The sequence below is a fragment of the Lacerta agilis genome, chromosome 2 (assembly GCF_009819535.1).
Source record: "Lacerta agilis isolate rLacAgi1 chromosome 2, rLacAgi1.pri, whole genome shotgun sequence".
In the NCBI taxonomy this organism is placed as follows: domain Eukaryota; kingdom Metazoa; phylum Chordata; class Lepidosauria; order Squamata; family Lacertidae; genus Lacerta; species Lacerta agilis.
In genome coordinates this window covers 34,248,465-34,272,095 of record NC_046313.1, presented here as the reverse complement: position 1 = coordinate 34,272,095, position 23,631 = coordinate 34,248,465, and the positions used below count along the sequence as shown (strand labels likewise).

General features: G+C 43.1%; 1 protein-coding gene across 5 annotated transcripts in view; it reads left to right on the top strand.

The window, feature by feature from the left end:
• The window catches only part of SEPTIN9 (septin 9), a 211,572-nt gene that overhangs the window by 135,706 nt on the left and 52,235 nt on the right, over positions 1–23,631 (top strand). Inside the window, exon 1 of one of the 5 annotated variants that reach the window (XM_033139454.1) lies at positions 22,355–22,453. The exons of 3 other annotated variants lie outside the window; for them this stretch is intronic. The gene's annotated coding sequence lies outside the window, so the exon portion shown is untranslated. Of the gene's footprint in view, positions 1–22,354; positions 22,454–22,844; positions 23,189–23,631 lie in introns of those variants that run through there. One more of the 5 variants, XM_033139455.1, reaches the window with a different exon arrangement.

Sequence of the window (23,631 nt, the reverse complement as noted above, 5' to 3'; positions counted from 1 at the left end):
AGATTCAGCATTGCTTGGTGCCAGCATAAATGGCTTTTTGAAAAGATTACTTGCTGCATCCATTGAGGCTTTAAGCCACTTTAGTCCTGAAATATAATGGGTTTGAGTTATGGGTATCCTATGCTGCATGGCTTGAATTGGGTCAACATGCCAGTAAACTGGTTCCTACTCGATAGGGAAGAAAAATGCAGTTCATGTTCTGACTAATCGGAGATAAATATGGGCTATGGATGCAGGAGATTTATGGCACACCAGGTGTCCTGTACCTTTCTTCCACCGTGTAGTAGTACATTTCAAGCTTTTCCTTTTTAAATAAAAGCCATTTGCTTTGCTAAACATACATACATACATACATACATACATAATTTTATTTGTATGTCATCTTTCCACAGTTCAAACTATGCTCCATGTAGCTCACAAGATGAAAATAATACGTAACTGCAATGTAACACAAGTTGTCATAAACAATAAATAAACCCTCAAAAAATACACAACCAAACCAAACAGTTTCCACTTAAATCACAGCACAATCTAAAATTAAGGTACAAAAAAACCAACAGCAGGCCCCCAACCCAGCAAGAGTCTATTCAGCAGCTTTTGCTTTTGTAGCTGAAGTCAGTTAGGGCCCCCCCCCCCAGGCCAGGTTCAAAAGGTCTGCAAGGCAGGCAGCAGGTCTTTCTGCTAAGGCACAATGTATGGCCCTTCCTGGAAGTGAAGCATAGGATGGTGGACTTATGGTTTCTGCTTGATTGTAGTGGATGGCTGGCTATATGTTCACTGGAGACCTCCAGTTCCCAACGTGCTGTAACTCTGGCAAAGAAGTGGCACCTCTGGCCATGCATTCTGTAGGCTGTCTACAAATAATCAGACCCCTTGAGTTAAAAAGAGAGAAGGTTCTTTATTTCATTTTGTTTTGAGTGAATAAGGGATTGCAGCTTGGTATCCGTAGGTGAGGCTCTGCTACTCAGCCAGTAAATACTTTCACGGTTTACAAGAAACAAGATAGGCATGGGCTTGTCTCAGTTGGATCGCTGTGTCCTAAAACTATTTATAGAGACCTGGTTCTGCCTCAGCATAACGTTTCTTTTATTCTGTTGACCAGCACGTGATATGGGAAGAGGCTGCTAACATGCCACCCCAATAAATCACCGAGAAGGAGTTAAGGCACTGGATTAAGATTGCACAAAGATAGCTTTGTGTTTTTCGGAACATCAAACCTCCTTGTGAGCAGACAAGATAATTTGACAATTGGCCAATTTGGGTTTTTTTTGTTTTGTTCTTATTCTTCTTCACCCGTCCTTTAAAGCCACACACATAGTCACAGTTTATTTTCTAGACTTGGGATGTTGCAACAAAGCCAGGAGTCAACATAGCTATAAATGGAAGAAGCAGCTCTCCTTGGAATGGAGCCTGAACTGAAACTTTGTTGGGTCCAGTCATTGTTCCTTTTGTTCATAATGTTTTAAGAAAAGATAATGGTGAAGAAGGACTCCCCCCCCTTTTTTTTAGTAAACACATTCACTTCTTCACTGCTCTGGGGTGTGTTTTGAATTGGAAGCTCTATAGACAACCCCAGTCTCTGCGGTTTGAGGCAGTTCTGTGAAACGGGGGTCATCAGAAAGAGAATGTGAATACACTTCTGTCTTCCATTCATACTTGGGATAGATAAGCAAATAGCTGGGCAACTTTGAGATCCAAATATAATCTAACCATTTTGGCTGGACTCTGTAGCCAGCAGGGCTATAAAAGTGATGCAGCTAATGGTTTTTTTTTAAGTGTTGTAAACTCATAGCAAAAATTTAAGCCACCTGATTTAAGCCCTGTGGTAATGCCTCGAGAGTTATTGTGGCTCTGTTACACATGACCAGTGGCGAATGTCTACCCACTTTTTCCCTGGTGTTTTAAATCAGATTGTGACAGGCAGAAACTCAACTGGTGAAGCTTTTCCACCAGGAAGGTACAATAAAGAGAAGGTCTGAATCTGTTAGTAGAATAATAGAATCTTAGAGTTGGAAGGGACCCAAGGGCCATCTAGTTCAACCCCCTGCAATGCTAAAGCATCCATGGCAGATGTCTATCCAACCTCTGTTTATAAACCTCCAAGGAAGGAGAGTCCACCACTTATCGTGGGAGAAATGTCTGCCTCCCATGTAACAGTATATATATTTTTCTTGTTACAAAATTGCACACCTATAAATTATAAAACATAACATGACTAACAAAAATGGATCACTAGGGAGGTAAAATACTACACATATTATTTTACAGAACATAATAATGAGGTGATTACAATAAACCAATGAGGTGATTGCAATAAATGAATTCTTCAATAAATCAACTTGGAAAACACAGAGTAATAGGAGTGAGCTAATGAGTAGTGCCTGCTTAGCTATGCCTTGTTGCAATATATGCTGTAGGTATTTCTCATTCTTAGCTCAGTTGATTAGAGCATAGTTCTGATAACACCAAGGTTGTAGGTTTGATCTCCATACGGGACAGTTGCATATTTCTGCACTGCAGAGGATTTGACTAGATGATCCTCAGGGTGGATCCCTTCCAACTCTATGATTCTATGTGTTGTTTCATTTGTATGTTTAATAAAATCACACCATATAGTATAAAAATTATCATGTTTTACTGTCCCCTTGCCACCTTCAATTTTTGCTACAGCTTTTCCGTTATGGCTTTTTGCTGGACCATTTTATACCAATGATCAATATTCATTAATTGCATTGTTTTCCAAGTTCTGGATTTTACCATTCTAATTCCTTACTTCTTAATTGGTCCATATCTGAAGTATATAAATTAAGGATGGCTAATACCAGGGTTATTGGGATCGTCTGAGGTGTAATCTGAAATATCACTTTTTAAAATTCCTTCCAGTATTTGTAGACATTCCCACCACATATGATGGTATGTACCTATAACTTTGCATCCTCCCCAATGTAACAGAGAGCTACTGGGCTTTATATAAGATGTGAAATACCATCCATGCTCAATATTTAGTGAATGTTCCCTAGTAGTTGCTGACAGAGCTTTATATGGTACTTTTGTCCATAAATTGTTCCATTTATCCTCTTAAATGTTTATATCCCCATTTAGTTCCCACCAGCTTTTTGGATTTTGTTGGGAGGAGGATTGGTGCTCAATAAGGGTTTTGTATAGAAGAGAATTGAATGCCTTAGTCCTGCAGTTCCCAATTGTTGGTCTGCTGACACCAGGGGGGCTGTGCAACCCACTGGGGTGGGGGTCTCTAGCACCATTCACATAACAAAAACTACCATAGAGATATTAAAATTTGCAAAAGTAAGGGATCCATGGCTTGGCTTTTGAAAAACAGTGGGTCTGCAGTACTTAGCTAATTGGGAACCACTGCTTTAGTCATCATACCATCTCTTAGTACTCTGTTAATTTCCTCGTAGCTCCATTTTTAATTTGTATTGTTGTAAGAAATGATATCAGCTAATATCCAGCCATGACATTTGATTATTTTCTATCATGCAACTGTAGAAGACAGAGGAGCCCTACCAGAAAAGAAGTAGCAATGCTGTTCCTAACAGTTGATAATTTACCGGGTATTTGGTTGAGACATTGGGCGACCTGCAATTAGATCTTCCATGGCTCCCCCCCCCCAAAAAAAACCCTGAAAGCACCTGTGGGAAGCCTCATAGCATATCAGGGTCCCCACTTTCCCCATTGCCATTTTCCTGATCCCACTTGCCCCAAACTGTTCTTTCACCTGTGGTGAAAAGTCACACTTTGAAAAATAAATGTGTATTCTGTGTCTATAATCTGTGCTGCTCTGGGCTCCTCTGGGAGGACAGGTGGGATATAAATCAAATAAATAAATATTATACAGTTCTTTGGTCTTCTGGGGGGGGGGACTAATGAACAGCTGATGTATTGCAACTTCTCAGGTGTATAACCGTCCCATATCCAAACAGTAAACCACATGAGGACAAGCAGTAACCAATAGCTTGATGACAGGCTATCATTTGGCCACATTCAGCTGTCAAATAGCAGCCACTGGTGGTTGTATATTATGCCCAAAGTCTACCTAAAGGTGCCAAGATAATCTGGCCTACTGTAAACTACCAGCCAGGCTTTTCTCCTTCCTTGTCTGCTTCATTCCACTGTTTATGCATTTGTCAGGAAAGTTGGCCTCATTGTGCCAGGAAGCTTTGTCATCAATTCATGCTTAATAATCACCTGCTCAGAAGAATAAATCAGTGTTCTTTTGATGTTCACCCAAGCCACTGGCTTTTCCTAACAAAAGCAAAGTCGTCCCCCTCCAGCTTTTCTTACTGCTTGGAGCAAGTACAAAAACTGTTATGTCTGCATTTAAACCTTGAAGGATCTATGAACCGCATCGCTGGACATGATAGCAGCCATTATTACTCGCTGTTGTCCAAGATGTCATCTGATCTTGCTGCAAAAAAGATGTACCAAAGGTTTACAGTGGTAGGGAGGCTTCAGACCTCATGGGCTGAGTACCAGAGGTGTACACCAATGTTCTCTTTAAATTATCCTCCTTATTTGTGGCCAGAGAAATTAGTAAGGGGAACCAATGGGGAAGGGGAAATTCTTGAACAGTTTCTCAGGGTTGGGGTTCACCATTAGCAATGGCAGTAGCACAGTTCCTTTTGTTCCTGAAGGTTTGGCAGGACAGGTGTTGCAGCTGCAACAGCAACAAGCCTGCTGTCAACTGTTGGCCACCATATTGTATCCCTCATTATGTCTGGGAGCTGGTGTCCAAGGCACCGTAGGAGAGAAATGGTGGTTGGCATGCACATAAAATTGTTGGAAAATAATTTGGGGGGAAACTGCAAAGTAATCTTGTTCTAGGTGTGTGATAAAAAGAAAAATCTCAGAGTTGTTGGGGGGGTGAATGGCCCATTGATAAATTTTGGCTTGACTCTACAGAAGGCATGCTTTACATATAAAACAATGTGCTCAAACCATCTAGCATGCTAAATATTCCTAGGCAGTAGAGTTGGAATGGCCTCAATACAAGACCCAAAATAACAGAGATCAGTAAAGTTGACAGCACCAAGGTTAAGAGGATTCAATTCAGTATAAAGCAGCTCTAGGATAGTAAATATGTGCCCCTGATTTTGTGATCACATCGTTCAGGTTCAAAAGTTGTCATTGGGCTCATTTCATTACTAAAAAGAAGGTGAGAAGCCTACCAAGTTAAGCTTAAGAAACTTAAGAAGGTGTAGAGTTGATTCCAGGCTGATTAAAGCCCTGACAATAGATGAGAAAAAGAGGGGTGGAGTTTGTCTGCATGCACAAACAGCTTTTATTGCTCCCCCTGCAGTCTTGCTCTTGCATTAACTTTCACAAAGTCTGGAGTTCTTCTAGCAACTTACAGTACCAGTAAATTTGAAAGGCCGTTGTCATCAGAATGATATCACTTCTTTTTAAGGTGCCTTCTCTCCACTTTCATTTTGTGTGTTTATGGCCAGCAACATCTGCATGATAACAGACAGGCCCTTTATTTTTTGGAATAAAAGCAAACTGGAGCAAACACAAACACATTAACACAGATTTCCCCTTCCCCAGCAAGGAGAGCAAGGGAGATGGCCGTTTTGTTTATGAGGTGATGGTGATTCGATTGGCAAACCCTGAGGGTTGATGGACCTGTTATTCTCTGCCAAAATTCTGATGAGATCACAAAGGAAATTTAATTTAGTAGAGTTCTATCTACAATTCCAGCAAGGCTGTCTCCAAGTCACAAAAAGTACTGTGCAAACTAACAGCCTGAAGTGAGAAAGGATAAGAAATTCAAAGAGATCTGTAAATGTGGATTGAGAGACACATTAGCTGAGCTATGTATAAGGCTGATAACAGAAAACAGTATTTTTTTTAGGAAAAAGTTGTTTAGGAGGGAGACTTCCCATGCTGTGTACACCCATTTCTTCCCATTGTGTACAACCCATATACAGGTTACCCAAACAGTCCAAATGGTGAAAAGCCAGTTGAACAGATGGAAAAGTGGGGTGACAAATATTTTCATGAGCAGCAAATCCTTACTGAAACCAACTCTTTCAACTCTCTAAAAATTACCATGTGTCTCCTGTCTAAGATGTTGCTGATAGAGCTTGCGTTGTGATTAGTGAAAATAAATATAACACTCAAAACTGCTCATCTGGTTGTAGTTAATAGATTACTGCAGCACTCAAATTGCTCCTCTGTTGGTTGCAGATAATTGATTACATCTGCCTCTGAGGACTGCATAGAAACTTGGTGCGGAATGCAGCAGCAGCCCCTTTCTTGAGTGGGTGGGAATCACTGGGATAGCTTTAGACCAGCAAAGTTATATGAATGTGCTGGGCACACGCCAAATGTGATTTAATTGAGGGGTAGTCAGCATGGTGCTGTCTAGATGTTGGAATACAACTCCCATCATCTTTGAGATCCTTTGACCATTGGTCAAGGTTCCTGGGGCTGATGGGAGTTGGAATTCCACAACATATTGAGAGCACTCTGGCATTAAACCATCCTTTGAATTGTGTGCTGACTGATCCCTGCACACTGATCCCTGGTTTAATGTATGAAGCCCTAAACAACCTTAGTTATGCAAACCTTCCTCTTTCCCTCTTATCTCATCATGATCTCATTATACTCTGCCATGAGCATCATCTTGGTAGGACTCTCCTTGTGCCAGCTTCAAAGAAGAAACAGGAGAGAGAAACCATTCTCAGTGACTGGTTTCCCATCTCTAAAAGTAAAATACTTTTTTATTTCTATTTACAGAGGTGCAACAAAGCCCGAGCCAAGTGGAAGCAATGCAATAACACCTCTCAAGCGTTTTTTTGCAGGCCAATTAGCACTCTGAAAGAGCAGCTTTTGATTAAAATCTGCATCTGCTGCCCACTTCCCTGGCAACTTTCAACTTTTTCATTTCAAACTCAGCCCTCTGGAATAAGACTTGTGTGGAACAGGAAGTGCTAGATCTAATCAGAACTCTTAACAAACCCTCAGATACTTTGTATATGAATAAGAACAAATTGTTGCTAAATCTTAACAGCTAGATGGCTCATTATCTGATGTTTTGCAAGGCAATGGATTTAGAATGTTTCTAGTGTTGCCATACATTTGAGAATATGGTCTCCAGATCAAATTGCAGGGACAGAAGGTGGGGTTTCTGAGGTCCAGGGGACGAATCCAAACTATAAATCCTAAAACCTATACAGTATTGGTTTATTCAGTTTAATTCCCATGACGTTCCTCAAATAAATTTGTAAGTTGTAGTTTGGTGAAGGCAAACTTTAGAGATCATGGGCGTAGCCAGGGAGGGCAGCTGCCCCCCAAAATAATAAAAAACCCCCAATAAAAATACATAGCTGAGGTTCTGCAACCCCTCCCCAAACAAAAGGCCTGCTCCCCTCTAACAAAAATCCTGGCTACGCCCATGTTGGAGATGTGAAATATAAAATTCTGCAAGTTCTTTCCACTTGTACCAACTCCAGTTCTTGTTCCTTGTGTCAGTCTGTCTTTTCAGCCCCTCCCACCCTTTGATATTTAAAAAGAAGGGAGGGGGGAAGCTTAGGACCTTTCTTCAGAGCTGTCAGGATTTGCTTGGGAAAAGAATGAGATCTGAGCTGTGCTTTGAAGAAAGCACCAAAGTGTTTAGACAAACTCTTGGTGACCATGAACTCGCTTCCTCTTAAAGCCCAGTGCATCATAAATTGGAGCCTGTGGGAAATTACCTCACAGGCTGCTTGAGCCTTCTTCCTGCTCTCCAGGGGTTCACCCCACTGACAAGGTCAACTCCTAAGTCCCTAGATCAAGTAGGAAATGCGTTGGTGGATGAAGTGATGATCATGAACCCAATGTCTGATGGAATACAATTCTGGCTTCCTTATCTAAGCTGTTAGTATATAGTGAAGCTACATTGACAGTGTAATCCAATATTTATTTATACCACTTATCATTTTAAAAAGAAATCTCAAAGCAGTGGGCAATGTAGAATCATAGAAGTATCATAAAAATACAAGAAAAAAACCCAGAATAGTAAGTTCAAATTCAATGCTGTGTGGTTAGGTCACATTTTTTTTTGGGAAAGCTTGTTTAAACAAAAAGGCTTTAAGCAAGGTTTGAAAATGTTGCATTGTTGACACCTTCCTGATGTCAGAGAACTACATGAGTTCAATGGGAGTGGGAAGAGCATTATTGCTCTTAAGTCCTACTTCTGGGCTGGTTGGCCAGTTGGGAGACAGGATCTTGGACTAGATTCTGAATGAGAAGATTCCAAGGACCATTTTTTTTTTGTACTTAGGAATGCGTGCGCATGTGAAGTATGAAAGCCACATACCTGTAGAATTAAGAATATGTCTCCTTTTAAAAAAAATCAGAAGATGCTTCTAGGGAAGGATCAGACTGCCACCTCCACTTTTTTAAGAGAGAGAGAGAGAGAGAGACGTGCACCTAATTTGAAAATGTGTGTACCCTTTATACTTGACTCCAGTTAAATGTAAGGAGAGGAAGCAGCCAAGTTTGAAATGGTCCCTGAATTGGGCCTCAAAGGTAGCAGCCTGCAGATTGTATCAGCAGGCTTTTTGCCAGCCAGAACTGCTGCTGTATTTTAAAGATCTGAAATAAAGAGGTCATCCTGATATAAAATGCATTAGTGTAGCCATTAACGTAAGTAGCACTAGAGGTCATTCAGACCCAATCAGCTGATTTCCTCCCAACTTCTGCAAACCTCCCATGTCTACTTAAAATTCAATTTTGTGTGTGGATGGTGCCTTTTTTTGGCTACATGAAGAATGCACCCTTGGATAATGTGTCTACTGTTAGTATAGGACAGTTACAGTTTGGTTGTTGTCATACAAGCTGGGATGCTGCTTATTTGGAGACTTCCATACACCACCAACTGATCTAAACAAGTTGGATTTTATGAAGTGTAAAGGTCTGGAAACTGAATGGCAGATTGATGACTAACAGCTTGTTCACACACCTCCCTTATGCAGCCTGACCCTGTGTGTGTTTACCCAAAAGCAATTCCCAGTGTATTGGGGTGGGGTGGGGGGGAGCTTATTCCCAGATAAGAGTGCATAGCATTGTATCTAAAGTCACTCACTTGCAATACAGGTATAAGGAAGGCCTTCGGCACATCCGTCAGCTTTTAGAAAAGCGAATTTTGTTTGCTTTACTGAAACAGACTTTATCAATCAGATAAGAAGGACGTGCAAATAATTGTCTAATTACAAAGTGAAAATAAATGGTGGAGTGTGATTTTCAGGTTTGTTCTAAATATTAAATTGAGTTTCTGAAGAGAGATCTGATACGACTGTAATCTCTCTCTCTCTCTCTCTCTCTCTCTCTCTCTCTCTCTCTCGTGTGTGTGTGTGTGTAAAAATATATAGATGGAGACACAGAGCACTTTGTAATTTGTGGACAAAATACCCACAAAACACATACCGGTAGCTGAAGGGGGAGAGAGAGATGTCACCGCAGTGTGCTTCTCTCTTCTGCTCTTTGACTCTGTTAACTACAGTTATATAAATCAGGGGGCAGAGCCTGGAACTAAATGAGCCCCAGGTGGTCTTCTGCATGGTCCATTGTAGCAGCCTATTTGTCACAGCCCAGCTCAGCTGAGCGATTTGTGCATTTTGAGTTTTTGCCGCTTCTCAGCTTCATGACAGCTCTGCTGGTGAAGATGAGAGCTGTGTGGGTATCCACTCCAGGCAGAGAGGGTGCCTCTTCCAGGGTGTCCTGGCATGAACTAGGAGTTTGCGTAATGATGCCAACCTGGTGAAGGCCAGCAAGTGGGAAGACACAATGCGCAGGAAGGCTCCAAAAGTCACCCTCTGGCATGGTGCAACCTGGACTTCCCGATCATTACTTGGTACACAACAATTTGGACATAGGCTACATGTTTAGGGAAGTTTTTAATCTGTGATATTTTAATGTATTGTAATATTTGTTGGAAGCCGCCCAGAGTGGCTGGGGGGACCCGGCCAGATGGGCGGGGTACAAATAATAAAATTGTTGTTGTTGTTGTTGTTAGTGCGGTTGGATCGTGGTGTTGACTGACTTGTATGTATGTCTCTTCTGGCTTTGATTCTATGATCCTAAACAAAGCTGGCCGAGGTTTAATATCAGAAGAAGCGTAGCTCCCCTCCTCATGGTATATGCATTAATCGGTCTTTGGACTGTTTGAGAGATAAATTTTGAGAAGGGAAGCTTGGAGGAAGGGCAGGGAAACTTAGGAGTTGGAGAGAGGATTTTGTTACACCAAAGAGGCCAGTCCCATATCCTGTCTCTGATAGATGTTACATCTTAGCGGAAACAACACCCTTACAATGATTCAGTTAATTGTGCAAAGTTCTATCACCATGAGAAGCTCCTGCACTGAGTTCAGCAGTCCATTTTATCCTAGAAGATACTAAAAGATTCACAGTAGCACTAGACAACTAAGTGTGGCTTACAGTGCATAACAAGCTACAGTGGTACCTCGGTTGTCGAACTTAATCCATTCCTTTAGTCCGTTCTTAAACTGAGACGTGCTTTCCCTAATGAGGCCTCCCACCGCCGGTGCCCTTCCAATGTTTGGTTTCCGCTCGTAAACTGAGGTAAAGTTCGCAAACAGGGACACTACTTCCAGTTTTGCGGAGTTCGTAAACCGAATTCAGTCGTACCTAGTGTTGCGTTCGCTGCGGGTTGTGAACGGCACGGGTTACTTCCGGGTTTGGCGGGTCACGCATGCGCAGATGTGCTGAATCACAACCCGCGCATGTGCAGAAGCAGCGCTGCTGGTTGCGGACTGCACAGGATGCGAACAGGGCTCCGGAACGGATCCCGTTCACATCTAGAGGTAACACTGTAGTTCATAAACAGGATTGTTTGTAAACTGAGGTACCACTGTACTTGGAAACAAAGAGGAAAAGCCCTCCCATCCCCCACTTTTTTTTTTGCAAGGTTCAGGTGTAATTGCAATGAATCAAGACTCACACTGATGGGGACCGGGCTCTCTGTGAGAAGCAGCCCCTCCTTTATTTTTATTTTTTATGTACCAAAATCTATATAGTGCTCAATCATTTTAAAACCTTTAAACATTTAACAATAGAATTTAAAAAATGATCTATGAGAATGGTTGAAAACATTTAAATATGATGAAAACTAACAGTGAAAATGATTTAAACATGTCAACATCTACAGGTCTGAATAGGCTTGCCTAAGCAAACATACATTAAGCAGGTACGGAAAAGAGTGCAGCCAAGGTAATTGCTTGGTGCCAATAGGTAGGGAATTCCAAGGTGTAGCTGCTGCCACGCTAAAAGTTGGCTTTCTTGCAACTGCAGAATGAGTATTGTGTGTCACCTGTAGCAGCGCCAGTTCCACAAAGCTACCATTTTCTTTTCCAGAAACAATTCTGTGATTTCAAGTGTTGCAAACATGTTGCGTTTTGGTTTGAAGGGAGCCTAGTTCCTTTCTACATGCGGACTGTGGACAGAAAATAGGCAAAGCACATCATCCTGTTCTCATTCATTTTTGCTTACACCTCTCTGAGGGGCACCCCTGTTCCTCCACTTAGTTTATTTATTTATTTATTTATTTAATATAATTGATTGATTGATTAAATGTTTATACCCCACCCATCTGGCTGGGTTTCCCCAGCCACTCTGGGCGACTCCCAAACACGATAAAACATCAGACATTAAAAACTTCCCTAAACAGGGCTGCCTTCAGATGTTTTCTAAAAGTCAGGTAGTTGTTTATTTCTTTGACATCTGTTTGATTGTAAAACAAAACAAAAACAAAACTCAAAGCAGTTTACAAAGAGGTAAACCAATGGACTCAAGAAAAATTACAGCAGCAGCTTAAAACATACAAAAAGTTGAACTACTTAAGCAGGTTAAAATTCTCTTTTATTTCATAAAATTCTAGAAAAATTACCAGGGTTGACTGTGAATGAACTGCCCATATGAGTGTCGTGGGATGCTCAACCATGCAAACATCCCTCCTCAAATCCTTTCAAGCAGAGAAGAGGCAGGCACAGCCTGCTGTGGACAGGTCCCAGTTTGATGCGGGATCCAGAGCAGGATCCCATGCTTGCTTTCCATTGTGTCGGTTAACCTCTCCCACCCCCCACCCCCTGCCTCCACCTTACAGGCACACATTTAAGAAGCATGAAAACATGTTTTTTTAATTGGTGCATTTTATTGGGGGCATGAGGTAAGGATTTCAGGAAAGGGCTTTTCAGCTGCTGATTTACTAGGCATATAAAAAGATCAAGAGAGTGGCTGGAATTGTATCCATTTTTAAAGCTCTGACATTTATTAGGAAGAAAGGGGAACGAGGCCCTCTCCATAACTGTTGTACCCTTTCATAGCTTATTGCCTGGCATACCTTCTTTTCCTCCTCCTTTTTTTGGTAAAGAAGGGGCCATCCCCAGGAATATACCACCGTTCCTTTCTTAAGGTATAAAGCTGACATAATATATGGGGACCATTTGGAACTCTCCTCTCCCTTATTCTGTACAACACTGTGAATACAAGGCAGCCCTACGGGGATGTGGGGTCATCAATATCATGTTGCATTGGGATTTGTACAATGTGGGCTGTGCAGAGTGTGTTTGGATGTGCTGTTAAGACTGTGATGGTGTTGGGGGGGGGAGGGAGCAGTTTTTGTGTCAGCCGGACCCTCTGCAGAAATATGAAGAAAGGGGAAGGGGAAACTGCCAGGAAAAAGTGTTGCAGTAGAGATATATATGTAAGCGAAACATAGGCTCATAATATATTTAACTTATTTCATTTAAAAAACTCAAAGGTGCCTGGTGGTGTTATGCGAGCCTGTACTCTGTTAACTGGCATGGTTTCGCCGCAGGCTAGAGCTTCTCTCTGGTCAAGATTTCCCAAAATGGGACATACTGTGTGGAGTTGCATTGCATTTGCTTTGAAGCAGGGAATGTTGTGAAATCAGGAATACATCCGCTATGCCCTGTGGTGCTGCGGTGCTCTGGGATAAGGTTCAGCACTCTACAAGAAAGTGTTTCCCTGAAAATAAGAGCCATCTGGTTGCTCTGCTGCAAGCTCTAGGCCTTGCTGTAGAAGCAGGATGTTGCCCTTGGCTAAAACCAAAGTGCACCAGAAAGGAAAGCTACATCCTTCCTGCGCAACTGAAAAACCTTCAGAGCGGAGCACCCCTGACCTCAGTGAACCTGCAAGCGCTTCTCCTCCACCCTCAAGCCGCAGCTCAGCTCAGATCTCAAAAGCAAAGCCCCTTGGTGAATGGGGAAGGAAAAGAACACCGTTCCCAGCCATTAAGTTGATAATACTTAACATTTATGTAGTTCATTTTAATATAAGTAATTACCTCCACATTGCAGCTGAAGAAGAGAGAATGGTAGCTTACATATGTAAAGGCAGCTGTGGGGTTTGTGGTTGAGGTGGTATTTGAACCAAGGGACTTCCTTTCTCATGGCTCACGCTAGTAGCCAGTAACCTCTATTACTAGCTCTCAAGTTCTAAGGGGGAAAGCAACTGCCAAGAGCTATCTGCTGGCAAGACAGAATTTGCTACATGTAAACTATCTTCTTGGACAGCTATACACCATTTAAAACAAAAACCTTTTCTTTAAATCTTGTCCTGACACATATCGCCAACAAGCCTATGAACTCTGCTCAGAAGTTTTTTGATTTAAGACAGTTTGGTTCCCATTGACTCCCAATGGATGTAATAAGACTCTCCCAGCACACAAGGCAGCACACAAACCCCAAACAGTGGGATGGGGAATGTTGGGGGCCACTTGCAGTATTGTTGCCCAGGGGACAGAGGGCGTGTTCACATTAGCGGTTTAAAATGCAGCAAAGCCATCCCCCCTGCTTTGTTTCAAGCTGCATTTGCACAATGTTGTACTGATTGATTGATTGAATTTATATACCTGGAGGTCTCTCCTCAGAGAGGGAGCAGGGAAGTCTTCACATGACCATTTTGGTTTCCTTGCTCCTGCACACACACACACCCCTGAACTCCGATTTATTTATTTCATACGCCACTGGGTTGTAGGAAAAATCTCAAAGCAGTTTACAAACTCCTATTCGTGAAATTGTTGTCTGTGCATGTGTGCTCATCTGCACATGTGCGATGGCTGTCTCAAATGTACACACCATTCTGAAGCTTAAGTTTTATAACTGGATTGAAGCTGGTTTGAGGGAGTGGGGAAGCATAAAAACAGTATTTTAAAGAAACTATAAAGTTAATATAGATTGTGGCTAACATTATGCGACTGTTGCTTCAAAAACTAGCAGTGGGAGCTCCTGGTTGTGGATTAAGTGGTAATGTGAACATATCCAAATAATACTTTTGCCCTGGATTTGGAGGATGATAGAGCCTGTGAAAGGCAAATTGCAAACCCAGTGCATGCATAACTGCACTAGGTTTAGTCTCCATGGACTTAAGCCCATTGAAGTTTAAATGTACCAAGTTTGTAAATTTGTGGGTTGTATTATTCAGGCAGTGAGATTCTCTCTCTTTTATTGGATCTTCTCTTGCTAAATTAGAAATAGTTTAGTACATTGAAAAACTTAGCAAGGCTTGAAGTCCTTCTAGTGTATCACCATGGAATACTGTGGCAGGTTTCTCCCTATAGTGTTTGCATTTTGATTGGCAATGCTAACATCAGAACTCATCATGTTAAAGGTGTTCCTTCCCTAGCCCCACTCTAGTCGAAGGCTGAATGAAGAAACAACTGGGTTCGGACAGGTTTTATGTATTTACTTTAAGGACATATGTAGAAAGTAGGAAAACCTGGATTTGTGTCTTTGTCCAACAGACTACACAAGCTTCAATAGATTTCTGTGTCATTGCCGTGAACAGCCAGTTATTCATTTTGGCTATACCAGGCTAACCTTGTACCGACACAGTGTGTGAAGGAGGCAAGACAAGGCTAAACACAGCTCCCAATCTGACGTTGCCACAAAGATTGTAGAAATGCAGCAGAGTTGTCACAACATGGAGCTGTAGTGACTCTGTCTTTCTCCTCTCCAGCTTCTTTGTACAAGTGTAAAACTGCTTAGTCCGCCACTGCCTCTTTACCTTGACTTGGAATTCCTAGGGCAGCATTCCTGGTCCCATCAGTGCAGGGAAAGGAATTTTGCAAACTGCAGTGGTTATCGATAATAGAGAAGCTCTCAAAGGCTTCTGAAGGTTTTTCACAAGTGCAGGATATTTGTGAATGTGCATTTTTGAGTCAAAGTTGTGACCCTATTTAACTTGAAGACCTGGGGTGCCTTTGTGTTCTTGTGCAGTTTCAATCTGGTGCTGCTCCCAAGTATTTCACTGGTGTCCCCCTGAATGTTTTGCACCTGGGAAACCATACTTTGCCCAGTGGCTCACAAACCTGCAACTCCATTGGAGCAGAAAGGAAGGGTTGAGCTGCCCTCTGGAGGTGAGAGGCTGTCCTTGTTCATAAGCATATTCAATTTTTCCTTAACCTCTGTGATGAGCCAATTCAGCATAACCATGCCCTGCAGACGTATAATGGAGGAACCGGTTCAGTATTATAATGCAGAGATCTCAGCAGAATTGTTCAGTTCTGAATTGTCCAACAGAATTTGGCTTCATTTTATTAGGTGATCTTGGTTCATTCTCTCCCAACTCCACCATTCCCACCAACCTGCACTATTGGTCAAATAAATCTCAATTAAATTTGAATTAAAATGGTGTGGTACCTTTAGAGGAATGTTGCATTTCATATTTGATCCACCGTTTTCTTCCAGGAAGGGGGGGTGGCAAGAGTTGGGAAGGAGTGGCTGAACATAGGATGGCTGCTTACTGGGTGGCCGTTGTGACTGCAGAGCATCAGATGGACATGGGGAGAGAAAGCAGGGACTGAGCATTAGAGTTGGGTGTAGGAGTGAGAAACAGGAAGCAGTAATGGGGCAAGCTGAGGAATAGACCTGTTGCCGAAGCAAACAGGAAGGCCAGGTGAATGTGTTATTATAGTCAGAGCAAACTATCCTAATGATCCTATACATCTATGGGAAATCTAAACATATCAAGCAATCCCAGCTCAGACCTTGGAGCATGATTATGCACAGCAGAGTGCCTGGCACTCTTGAGTTACTCCCAACAAGTCATTCTTCCCACACTGCCTAGCTGAGCCGACTAGCTGCAACATAATCACCAAACAGACCTCCCCCCCAAAAAAAGCTGTTCATATTAGCCCCCCCCCCCCACTGAGCTGTTATTGGCTGGTTGCCCACTAGATACAGTTCAGATACCATTTTGTATAGACAATATCAGCTCTTGGATCTGAGCCGGCCCAGCCATTAGGCAGGCTGAGGCCTCTGCTTCAGGCAGCAGAAGCCCCCTATGCAGCACACCCATGGGTGCCCTGCCTGCCCTGCCACCTCCACCAGTGGCAGAGAAGTGCCACTGCCATCGGCACAGATTTTAGGCAAAACCACATCCATTTTGGGTGCAGTATCTCCCAAAATCAGTGCCAGTGGTGGTGCCGCTCCTTCTCCCACATCAGATGTGGCAGGGCACGTGGTGGCGGCAGCAGGAGCAGGTAGGTGGTGGTGGGAGCAGTGGCAGGGCAAAGCAGCACTTCCTGTTTCACCTCAAGTGGTGAAATGGGACGCGACACCCTGTCTTGGATAGAGTTAATAGGCACACAACACACAGCCATGCATGAGATAGCACTGAAGCAGTAGTGTGTATTTATGTGTATTAGAACTCCACTTTAGGCCCGTGAGGCTATTTTGGCCAAGCCCTGCCTACCTGCCTTAAACCTGATGCCATATATGTCAGGTGCTGGAAAGGTAAAGTCACGGCTGGACCAAAAAGTGGTTTGAAGGCACTGTCGACCAGCTGCTTGAAGTTGCCTACAGAGCCCTCTGCATAGTGCCTGACATGGCTCTTCTCAGGCCCTGGTGGTCAGCTGATTGCTGGGCTCCCATAATGTTGTGCACAGATCTCTGCTGGCAGAGGTGATCAGCTGAACACCCGTGCCTGCAGGGAGCCATGGGCAGCATGTTGACACTTTGATCGTCGGCTGACTGTAGCAGCTTCAAAGCACCACACATGTCATATAGTTTAATTTCAAATGGTGCAGGTAACATTGGGACACCTGATGCCCCACACACCTGTCAAACTTGGGCTATGGTGGTCGGGGGAGATAAGGCCAGGCCAGATCCTCCGCTTCAGAATGACCCTACGTTTCTGAAATTTATTGATTTATTCTTGTGTTAATATTCTGCCTTTCCTGTAAGGAGCTCAAGGTGCCACCTATGGCTGCACAACTCCCTGTATTGTCTTCACAACAATCCTGCGAGGTAGGTTAGGTTGAGAGAGAGAAGGTGACTGGCCCAAGTTCACCCAAGTGAGCTTCATAGCTGTGTGTGGATTTCAACCCAGTCTCCCAGATCCTTGTCCAGCATTCTGCCCACTACACCACACTGGCTCCGAATTAGGGCAGTGCCCTTTTTAGGCCAGCCAAAGCAATGTGCAGAGACTTTTGAGTTCTCCAGAACTAGATGGCAAACACAGCAACATTTCTTTCCACAGTGTTATATGTGGGTCTTACGGAGGGCTGCTGCACACATTATACAGTGGGAAGCACTTGCAGCTATGGGGTGTATCTTTTTACACCCATATTCTATTAAAAGGGGGGGGGAATCACCTCCCAGTTCTGTAATGTGAGTCCCAGGTAGTGCTTCTGAAGAACTGTATGAAATAGGGATGCCAAAAGATCATGTTTCAGAAGAAACTGACAAATCAAGAGGTCAACGGAACGTGTGGTTATTTGTTCAACAGTTCTTCATTCAGATTTGAAACTCTGAAAGTTGTTAATTGAAATAATGTATATTAAAAATAAAAAACCCACCTACTTAGCAGTGGAATGTACACAATTTACACCAATTTTTGAAAGGGTTAGAGTTCTGATGATTAAATTTAATAGGAAGCATTATTGTGGCTTTATTTTAAGAGCAAACCTTGCAGGGGTGAAATTAGCATGCACCTTGCATCACCAACATTTGACATATGATGAAGGTGTCAGCAGGCATACAGAAAGAGTGAGTCTGGCAAGCATTGTGTTACCTGGATTTTCAAAACACTTCTGACAACAAATCTCACGTGAATCCTTTAAAGAAACTCAGAATGAGGCATGGGGGGTGGATGGGAAATGATTGGTATTCTTACAGTACCTGACTGAAAGATCTATGAGTAAGCAGGAAGGGGAATGCCAGTTACACCACCACTATGAGAGAGAGGGGGGGGGGAAATATTGGTGGAATTCCCCAGATATGAGGACACAAGACTCAACAAACAGAGTCATTCAACTGGAGAAGTTGAAACAGGGTGGTGTTGTGGATGGGAAGCAGACATGTCTCCAGTCCCAATGTACTGTGACTATAGGATCGCTCTGTTGGTGCCTGTAATAGGTGGTAATTTGTATCCTCCTTCGTTTTTATGTGTTCCAATTTATTCTTACTCATTCAATTTATTTTGGAAAATACGGTATATAAGCAAGCCAAAGAAACGTGACGTACCTGAATCCCCAAGCTTAGTAAACAATAGCATTGTGTCACTTGGATTTTGTTTGCAAAAGTTGTGAAAAGGTGTTACTAGTAATGCTAATACTGTTTTTATACACTGTCATCAGGCTCTCATATAGAGCGATATGGACACCAAGAGAATTATGTGCGAATCTGAGCCAGGAGTTGGTTCATTTAGGATTTAGATCCTTTTGACTGGCAGTAATTCTCCAGGCAGGGTCTCAGGCAAGGTGGGGCTTGGAGATACTTTGGATTGAACTGGGAACCTTTTGTATGTAAGGCCTGTACTCTGTCACTGACTTATGGCCCCTCTTCCTATACTGTACTGGGTATGAAAGGCTGGTTTAGCAACCCTGTTGCTTGGTCTTGAAAGCAGCCTGCTATCTTTGTGGCTATCTCTTAAATGTAACCAAAACGTTATCTTTCTGTTGCTGCTGCAGTCTCTGGAACAGCTCAGCCCATAGCATAGCATAGCATGACAGGTCAAAATGCAGCAAATTTCCTGTTTAAACTGAATAATGACATTCATAGTTTGGCTTAACAGCCTTTGACTTATTTATCAGTCAACACTCCCATTTTTCCCCTTCCTCTAAAAAAACAAAATTCCATTTGATCCCCTTACCAAGTTGCTGCATAGAGGCAATATTTCACCAACTTATAGCTGCTCCCTGGATTTTTAATTTTAATTTTTTAATTTTTGTCTTGGTGCTGTAGGAGAATGGACCATTAGATGAACTTTGAAACATTTCCAAGCCCCATTAGTCTGTGTCTGCAAATACTTTTGAGTTTACCTCCAGGCCTGTTCACAACTGCTTTTCCTTTCAGCTTCTTGAAAGAAAGAGTAGACTTTTTTCTGAGTTCTGGTACACGTTGCCTGGTACTATGCTCCACTGATACAGATTTCCAAATAACATACTTGTGTAGAGGTGTGTAAACAGAGCTGTCAGCTTTTCAGAGGCAGGAGCCCTGTTTCTTTGATGGCTACATGGCAGACACAAATTCAACAAGTGAGGCTTTCACTGCCTCAGATGATGTGATGAGAAAGCTTCTTCTGTTGAATTTCTGCCTGTTATTCATTTATCTTACTGTTTCTGTCCTACCCTCCTAGTGCCCACTGAAGGCAGTGCAGTATAATTATTTAAAATCACAATGCAATAAAATATTATTTTTTAAAGCCTCACATCAATAAAGCTTCATAGGATGCATCCTACCTGAGATGGGAACCACCAACCATAGAATATACACGGGTCCAAAATGTGTTGGTGTGAGTTTGCTAGCTGTCATGATGAAAGGGCCCCTCCAAGTCTGCAAGCTCTTGCCTGCAGCATTTGATCCAAGCATCCCTTCTTTTGCCTGCATAGCAGCTTTCACCAAACTTCTGCCTTTCATGAAAGCTGTTGGACTACAACTCTCATCTGGCCCAACCAGCAACATTTGGAGAGCACCAAGACTGCAGTGTAGCTTTCTAGGAATAGCTTGGTAATAACACAAAACAATCCCATCATCCTCTGTAATTTATTTAGCCTATTTTACAGGGAGCTTTGAAGTCCCATTTGTTAATCTTGGGCAGGGGGTGGCAACGTAGGAATGGAAGCTGACTCCCTCTGAAGACCAATGAATGACTGCCCCCCCCAAAAAAAGTTTCTCTCAAAACCATCCTACCATTTTTATGTTTCTTCCTGATACACACACATTCTTCTAGTCTGAAATGCCAAATTCTTCCTTCTTTTAGAAGACGACCACAATTACTGTGCTCAGTGGCATATAAAGAGCAAACAGCCAAATACCGGTAATTGTTTCCCAAATGTTACTCCATTCGTCTAACCATAAAAGCCTGGTCTCTCTTCTGGGGTGGGGCAGGGAAAAAAGAATTCCAATGCACAGAAAACCTGGCTGAAAGGGCAGACAGATTTTAAAGCAAGCCGTCGTGTTTCTAGAGCTGCTTTCCTCAACAGCTAGCAACTTAACAGCCATATTTACTCCGAATTCAATGTGCACATAATTTTATCCAAAACATGCATCCCAAGAAGGAGAGGGAAATAAACAACAACAACAACTGGTTTTGAGGAAGACTTCCTTTTAATAGCCTGATCCTTTAGTCCCATTGGTATCAGTCAGGTTAGGCACACATGCTGGATCAGGCCATCATCAGCTTCAGGTCTGCAGTCAGGAAACCCAGTCCTGTGTTCCAGTTAAGAATGCCTCTGCCTCCCACCTGCTTCACCCATAACAAGTCATTCAGTCTCCTGAACTCCAGCCAGTTCAGTTTCCATCTTCATTGTTTTCACTTTGTGCTAGCATTTGGCTTGTTCTTTGTTCACCCTCCGCATTGGCCCATTAAGGCCTTGTTTGCTTTCCCATTCTGTGTTTTGAGGTACCTGTACTTTTGTCTTGGGATGGGAGGACTTTGGCGAAGGAGGGGGAGAAATGAGCACCCATGCTTTATGTGTGAGGGGGCCAGCCTTGGAATGGGCGTACAGTCGTGCCTCGGGTTACGTACGCTCCGGGTTGTGTACTTTTCGGGTTATGAACTCCGCTAACCCGGAAGCGCAACCCGACACTTGTGCGATTTGTGCAGAGCGTTTTTCGCAGTTTTTCAGGTTTTTTCGGCCTGTGCATGCGCAGAACGAATTGTTCGGGTTACGTCCTTTTCAGGTTACGTACTGTAACCCAGAACAGATTAAGTACGTAACCCAGGGTACCACTGTATTGGTGGGGAGATATCATTAGGGATCATATGTGCCTAGTTATACAAAGACCTTGGGGCAACAATTTAACATCACAACAACCCTGTGGAGTAGACCTACCCAGAGAATGACCTTGCCCATAACCATTAGCCAAATTAAGGTGGGATTTGGATTTAGCTTTGCCATTTCCAAGCCCCATGCTCCCAACTGCTTTTCTTCACTGGCTTTTTGCATTATTGCTGCTGCTGCTGCTGCTGCTGCTGCTGCTGCTGTGTAAGGAAAACTGGATAAATGTATGTTGGGTTTTTTTTTGGGGGGGGAGGAATCTTCACTGCGATTAATCTTCTGCTTTGAATTAGCACTCATGCTTTTGAAGTGCAGCCTTTTGATCTTCTACATGCTTACTCAGAAGTAAGTTTCACTGAGCCCTGTTTAGGGAAGTTTTTAATATTTGATGTTTTAATCTGTTTTTAATCTGTTGGAGCCACCCAGAGTGGCTAGGGAATCCCAGCTGGATGGGCGGGGTATTAATAATAATAATAATAATAATAATAATAATTATTATTATTTAAGTTAAGTGGGGATTTTCATGAGTGTGCATAGGATTGTGCCCAGGCTTGCAGAACCTTACCAGGACTCTGCTGTGAGTAAGCTTGTTGCTGCCTTTGCCAGCTCAGATTCCCCTTGGTGGGAGAGGATACACAGGCTCAATCTGTGCATGTTTACTTGGTAGAAAGGCCCACTTCAGTTCAACAGGACTTGCTCCTTGAAAGAAAGAAAAAAAAATGCAGAGGATTGCAGACCTAGACCTAAGCCTGCTTTTTTTTTGCAAGCCCCGCTGAAATGAATGACATTTATGGTACTTTTTTTAAAGTAAACATGTTTGAAGACAGGATATTAGTTTCTGAGTCTGCCATGAGAGTGTTTTAACCACCAAAGCCTCATCTCCTCCTTGGAGACACTGTGCTGCCTTCAGGAGAACTTGTCCAGCCGTTTTCTTTTTTTAAACAGCCGGGTCTGAACCTTTCCCCTTTTTAGCCACTCTGGCTTTGCTATCTGCACCCCTGGGCAGCAATTACCCCCCACTCCCAGCTTCTGCCTACCTCCATTGCACTGTGGGATGCTCATTATTCAGAGAATGACAATGCTCCTTTGATCATTGACTAGCATTCTGAACCATGTGACCCTGGAGGGGGCGGGTCTTTCTCTGCTAACACAGCCAGGAGAATAAGAAGAGTTTTCAGCTGCTTGGGTGAGTCTCCTCAAAACTGCCTTTGTTCTTTGAAATAATTCAAACTTTTTTCTCCTACCCCTTTGCACTGCAACTGCAGATAGGTTGCTTTCTCTCTCTCCTCCCCACTTCCTGCCTCAGGTTGCGTTGCCATTCTGGCTTTGTGCAGGGTGTGGGGGGTGCAGGAAGGGTGGGCTGGAAGAAGGAAAGAAATCCTTGTGTTTTGTGGGCTGTTTTATGACAAGGCAATTGGATTTGCAAGGAAGGAAGGATTCAAGCTTCTTTCCCATTCAGGTTTAGCGGTGCCTGGTGTGATGTGGCGTGGCGTGGTTTTTGGGGGGGTGGGTGGGGAGAAAAGGACAAGGGTGAAGAAAGCGTGTGAGCCTCATGTCTAGGACCCTGAAACTAGCGAGAACCGGGGACTAGGGGAATTCAGTTTCCATGTCTTGACCAGATTTCTTTGCTGCAGAAAGAAAAGGGCTTTGTGCCTCACAGCTATCTCTTTGTAAATATTTGGCCAATGGAGCCGAGTGTGCTAATTTCTGCCTCTGAGGCTTCCCCACCCCACCCCCAGTTTTTCCTCTCTCCACATAGTGTACGTTGCACTCTAAAGAGAAGGGACAAAACTTCACTGTAATCCACCCCCCCTCCCAAACCCATCCTCCCCTTTACTACTTATTATCTAGCCATCTGGCTTGAGAAAGCACAGTGTGAGTGCCTGGGTTTTCCTGCCTTTACAGAACATAAGCCCCAGAGGTAGGTGTGCTGGACTTGTACATGCCTTGGCTTTTAAACTCTGCTAACTGTTCCTCTGGGAACTTCTTTCTCTCTCTCCCCCCTCCCTCTGGGTTTTGCTATGTTCATCAGTATTGCTGGGTCTTCGCCACTTATGGGGGGGGGTTGTAGGAAAGAGAAAATGGGGCTGTGTATTCCCCCTCCCCTTGTTTTTAATGCATGTTGGAGGAGGGAGGGAGGCAAATAAACTGTTCTGAAAAGGAACATTTTAGAGTTATGTGTGCATAATTGCTGTGGGGCGAAGTATTCTGTGTATTGGGATGTATGGGGTGTCTCTTTATAGTAAGGGTATATCTGGTGCCCCTTCTTAGTTGAAGGAGGGGCATCGGAAGTTATTGATTTAATAACATGCAGTGTGGCTTCATTTGGGAATGGATCAAATGGCAACCACCCAACCTTTGTAA